The sequence below is a fragment of the Pecten maximus genome, chromosome 9 (genome assembly GCF_902652985.1).
Source record: "Pecten maximus chromosome 9, xPecMax1.1, whole genome shotgun sequence".
NCBI lineage: Eukaryota > Metazoa > Mollusca > Bivalvia > Pectinida > Pectinidae > Pecten > Pecten maximus.
Window position 1 is genome coordinate 25853492 of NC_047023.1, and position 6000 is coordinate 25859491.

Consider the following 6000-nt stretch of genomic DNA (forward strand, 5'->3'; position numbering starts at 1 on the left):
ACACATGTAATATTTTTATGGGTATTTAGGAGGGTATAATATCGCTACACAGAATATATATATGGGTATTTAGGAGGGTATAATATCGCTACACAGAATATCTATACGGGTATTTAGGAGGGTATAATATCTCTACACATGTAATATTTATATGGGTATTTAGGAGGGTATAATATCTCTACACGTAATATTTTTATGGGTATTTAGGAGGGTATAATATCTCTACACAGTATATCTATATGGGTATTTAGGAGGGTATACTATCGCTACACGGTATATATATATGGGTATTTAGGAGGGTATAATATCTCTACACAAGGTATATATCTATATGGGTATTTAGGAGGGTATAATATCGCTACACAGTATATCTATATGGGTATTTAGGAGGGTATAATATCTCTACACATGTAATATTTATATGGGTATTTAGGAGGGTATAATATCGCTACACAGAATATATATATGGGTATTTAGGAGGGTATAATATCTCTACACAGTATATATATATGGGTATTTAGGAGGGTATAATATCTCTACACAGAATATATATATGGGTATTTAGGAGGGTATAATATCGCTACACAGAATATATATATGGGTATTTAGGAGGGTATAATATCGCTACACAGAATATATATATGGGTATTTAGGAGGGTATAATATCGCTACACATGTAATATTTTATGGGTATTTAGGAGGGTATAATATCTCTACACAGAATATATATATGGGTATTTAGGAGGGTATAATATCTCTACACAGAATATATATATGGGTATTTAGGAGGGTATAATATCGCTAGACAGTATATATATATGGGTATTTAGGAGGGTATAATATCTCTACACATGTAATATATATATGGGTATTTAGGAGGGTATAATATCACTACACAGAATATATATATGGGTATTTAGGAGGGTATAATATCGCTACACAGAATATATATATGGGTATTTAGGAGGGTATAATATCGCTACACAGAATATCTATATGGGTATTTAGGAGGGTATAATATCTCTACACAGTATATCTATATGGGTATTTAGGAGGGTATAATATCGCTAGACAGTATATATATATGAGTATTTAGGAGGGTATAAATCGCTACACAGAGTATATCTATATGGGTATTTAGGAGGGTATAATATCTCTACACATGTAATATTTATATAGGTATTTAGGAGGGTATAAAATATCATACACCGGTTATATCTACATGGGTATTTAGGAGGGTATAAAATCTCTACACAGGTTATATCTACATGGGTATTTAGGAGGGTATAAATCTCTACACGGTGTATATACATACAGTATTTAGTAGGGTAGCATTTTCATTCATTCAACGGGTACCTGTAAATGGACAGTACGTATATCTTTGATTTATTATACTTAATCTGAAACACATCTTAGTCTGTCACAACATCTGTAAGTCTGTATGTGCGTAGCACACATCTGATGACTGTCTGTAACACAGCATTATTGGCCTGTCTGAGTGTAACACACACCATTATATTTGATTTTAACACACAATTTCTAATATCTCTTGATAAGTAACGCACAGCATCAAATTGTCTGTCTGTGTCACAGGGGCTTGGCACGATTTTCCAAATGATAGTCCATATATATATGTACTATATACATATATATATGGACTATCATTTGGAAAATCGTGCCAAGCCCCTGTGGTCTGTGTGTTATACAACATATCATGTCTGTGTTTGAGTAAAGCACTATATCTGCTGTGTATATGTATTATAACGCACAACATATGTTATCTATCGGTGCAATATATCTTGTCTATCTGTGTTGTACCGCACAACATACATGTGTATGTTGTCTATTTGTGTTGTAACGCACAACGCCTGCTGGGTGTCTGAGATGTAACGCACAGGACATGCTGTCTATATGTGCTGTACCGCACAACATATACTGTCTATCTGTGTTGTAACACCTTTTGTCTATTTGTTGTAACACACAACACCTGTGTATCTGTGTTGTAGCACACCACACTTGTTGTTTATCTGTATGTAACACACAACACCTGCTGTCTATCTGTGTTGTAACACACAACATCTAATGTCCATATGTGTGTAACACAACGTCTGCTGCATGGTTTACCCGTGTGTAACACCCGGCATCTGTTGTTCCTCTGTGTGTAACGCACGTCTAATGTCTACCTGTGTTTAGCACACAACAGCTGTGGGTCTGTTTTTGTTTAATACACTGCATCGTCAACACACGTCAGACTCTAGGTAAGACGGCGTTCCGTTTGTTAACATATTTGAACAGAAATGCGACCATCGCGATAAAGTCAGGCACGACAATCCAGCCTATCACAACTGACATGATGGTGCAGGCCACGCCCCCCATGACCATACTAGAGGGCTTTGATTCGTAGACGCTGATCAGTTTCCGCCGAAAGGTCGATGTGTTGTTTTTACTGACAGCAAGCTGTGCCTTCAGATGCGTGATTACATCAAGCAGCTCGGCTTGACTGAGCTGTGTTATATTTGTTTGTATCCGTGTACAGGGTGTGACGGTAGTGGTGGGGTCAGTTTCATTCCTTGTTGTTTGTGTTGTTATTGTCGTAGACAACTGCGATGATGATACTTGCAGACTCGTCGACGTTTTCCAATTTGTTGTTCCATCTACAGTAGTTGACATTTGTGCTGTCTTTGTCGCCGTTGTTGATGTAGAAGAAGTCACTGAAAACGCTAAAACTTATGAGAACACAACATAACTTGATACTGTTGTTTAATGAAATTATAAATCAACGCTTTCTTCTTTCAAATTGGGCACATTGATACACAAAACCGACCTCTTTATTTTATGTGTAGCAATGATACAACCCTATGGAAGTAGGCGATTTAGTGACCTGCCAACGTTACATAATGGCTTGTTATGGACAAAGGAAGTGTTGAAGTGAGCTTGCTTAATTATAAGAATCACGTTCATGAAGCTATTTATCTTATTAAAGGGAAAACATTCAAAATTAAGATAAAAAAATCTAAAACTTTTGATGGATATGAAAATTATCAGGATTATACGAACACACAAACACACCATCTATAAACATTATAAGCACGCTGTCCATTGTGAATAAATAACTCAAATTTATTACTTTCACTATAATATATCACAGAGAATATAAATAAAGCATTAAATGTACCCGAGATAACTAAAACCTTACCGTATTCGCAAAGTACTGATTTCATGAAATCAGCGCATGAGGTTGTACGGAAACCATCCACAGTTAACGCCACGCAAAGGTCGTATTGACACGAATTCGGTTCCCCTCGTCTCCAATATGCCCAAATCAAAGGGAGACCATTTTCCCAAATGTAATTTGTGCAATTGGTGTATTCAGTCCTTAGGCCTATCCAGACATCATAGTCACCGTATCTACAATATTATTTATAAAGTTTTAACAGGTGTTTTTATCATAATGATAAAAAAAGAATGACGACCCTGGGCGATATAGTGGCGTGCTTCCGTACAACACAAGGAACCCTAGGTTTTTTTGTTTTGTCTTTGTTTTTTTGTTTTTGTTTTTTTGTTTTTTTTCTGGAACACTCAGATTTACTCTCGTGGTTTACTCGGATTCGTGAGTTTGTTTTTATCATGCTTTCTTCTATGTTATTTCATTTCTTTTTAATTTATACAGTTTTTGTGTATTCACAATTCAAGACAAGATACAAGTCATTGTAACTAACTTTTTGTACATGTTTGGCCTGTTCACGGGTATTCAATTTCGCACAACCATGCTTGGTTAACATTCTGATGTGAACATTTCCATACTTATTTTCGTGTTATATGTAATTACCGTAATTATATCGAAATTAAATTCTTCGAGAATATCTCTGACTATACACTAGGTTTGAAATTGAGTTGTACTAGATATTATTTGTCCAATGTTTATTGTCATTCAAGTTTGCAATCATCAGTATATATATATATATAAGGAAAAAGGAACGTTTTTTAAACCATATGAGAAGAAGAACGATATTTGGACAGTGTGTCACCTCTGTCAGGTATACAAACGTATTAGTTAGATATGTATATGATACCAGGCCCAGTTTCATTAATATGCATGAACTTTAGGAAATCCCTTATCCTAAACTTTTTCATTGGAAAGCAATACATAATTTAAGGGTAATTAACGGTTTCCTCAAGGTTAAACCTCTTTTTTTATTTGTTATTTTTTTTTTCAAACGTATTATTGTATTATTTCAATTTCAATTACAAGAATTTTGTTTCTATATTGATTCATTTAATTAATGAGAAATTGTAGATATGATATATTCAAGATAAGAAAGAAAGAAAGAAAACGAAGTGTAAACGGTAGCCGTTATAAAACGAATCGAGAATCAGAAACTTACTCGGTGATATATTGGGAGTAGACTGCAGATGCGTGTATGTATCGTTCAGGAGTACCAACTGAAGCCAGCATGCCTCCGTCCTTTTTGCATGTTTGGCTAGCATTGTATGAGGATGTTTCCAGTATGTAAACTTGAAATTGTTCCATTTCCTCATATCCTGTGGAGATATCTTCATTTTAAATGTGACTGAAAATTGCGGGTTTTTTTTTTATCTATCTTTAAGACATGATATCATAACTTAAATATTTTCTTCAAACCTTAAAAACTGTAAGCCAATGACTAACTAATACTCCCGCTACGTCCCATTTGTCATGAAAACCAAATGACGATTGTAATTGTATTTGCTATCCCTAAATTATATGCTTAATGAGACAATATCTAAATTTTGACCAATCAGAAGCCTTCATTACGTTTTGATGTCCGACATAATAGGCATTGTGCAAAGTGTCATTGAAATCCGTGCGAAATCCTGGGCGGGGTTGGCGATACAAGTCTACAGTCGGACGGTATTGGCTTATGAGTTACATTGTCTCTTCCCATGAATTGTGAGGTGCCTCGCAGAGTCTATGAATTTGATACGGATTTCACTTTTATTCTCGTTCATTCTGCGTTAAACAAGCAAATGTGCTATAGGCGACTAAAATATTTGATATTTGCATGAAATGAATTGTTAATTCACATTACAACTACATGCATGTACATCTGCGTGAGTACGGACGGACGGACGGACGGACGTACTCACGCACAGACAGACAGACAGACAGACAGACAGACACGCTTATTTCAGTATACACCTTTCAACATGTTACAGGGGGTATAATAAAACGAGATTCATAATCCTAAACACATATTTTGTACCTACATGTGCACCGAGGCAATCTAACTAGTAGTGTAATACAAATCAGGCCTTCTTATGATACTTGCTAACATTTATGTTTTTAAAACAATTTTGTGTCTATTTCGTAGAAGTTGTAAAGAAAACTCTATATTTCCAATTTACTCATCAGGAAAGATAATAAAACAGTAAAACGTGAGCGTACAGTCACAAGTTAGCAGACGACCCATAAGGAGTCTTTTCATGGGTATAAGGATATATAACGCGTTAAAACAACGTTTTACCTCACCTTGGTAGCCATAGCACGTTACCTTAACAACAAGCCTGAAACATGAGAACGACTTACCTGTTTCACATACAGCCTTATGTTTAACGGTACAATAATCGAGGAGCCACCCGTTCCCTGATACCGACAACTTTACACATCGTTTTGACACACAATTGATTGCGGCCAAGAAGTTCTTCCAATCAACAACTGTCCCGTCGACCCATATGAGGCCGGAACAGCTCGGTACATAGGCCGTCATACCAATCCAGTACTCATCAGCGCTCATGCTTGTTTCTGACCTAATTAGATTATTTAATCGTGTCAACACTTCTTTACAGTGATTGTGAACAGTAGATTAAAACATATGGATTAATTTGAATATATATTTTCTATGTTATAGAGTCATAAAGCAAACAAGAGGGCCAGAGTGCATGTATCGCTCACCTGGTTGGATTTGATCAAATGTTAAAAACATGTTCATGGTCAATTCGTTAATGCTCAATTCATTAATA